Below are 323 nucleotides of genomic sequence, written 5' to 3'. Positions count from 1 at the left end.
AGCTAGCTAGCTAGACAGCTAGCTAGCTAGCTAGACAGCTAGCCAGCAGAGTAGCTGACTGGCTGGCCAGGTAGGCAGTTAGCGAACAAGGAAGCGAACTAGCCAGCTAGCTAGTTTACTCCTTGACTAGCTAGCTAGTCAGCTAGCTAGCACGCCGGCTAGCTAGCCAGCCCGCCGGCTAGCTAGCCAGCCCGCCAGCTAGCTAGCCAGCCAGCTAGCATCCCAGCTAGCTAGCTAGCCAGCTAGCTAGCTAGCTAGCCATCCAGCTAGCTAGCTAGCTAGCTAGCTGTTTGGGGCCGGGACGCTCCAAGGTGGATGGCTTC

The sequence above is a fragment of the Eimeria mitis genome, genomic scaffold (assembly GCF_000499745.2).
Source record: "Eimeria mitis Houghton genomic scaffold, Emh_scaff2622, whole genome shotgun sequence".
Taxonomy (NCBI): Eukaryota; Apicomplexa; class Conoidasida; order Eucoccidiorida; family Eimeriidae; genus Eimeria; species Eimeria mitis.
This window is presented reverse-complemented; position numbering follows the sequence as displayed.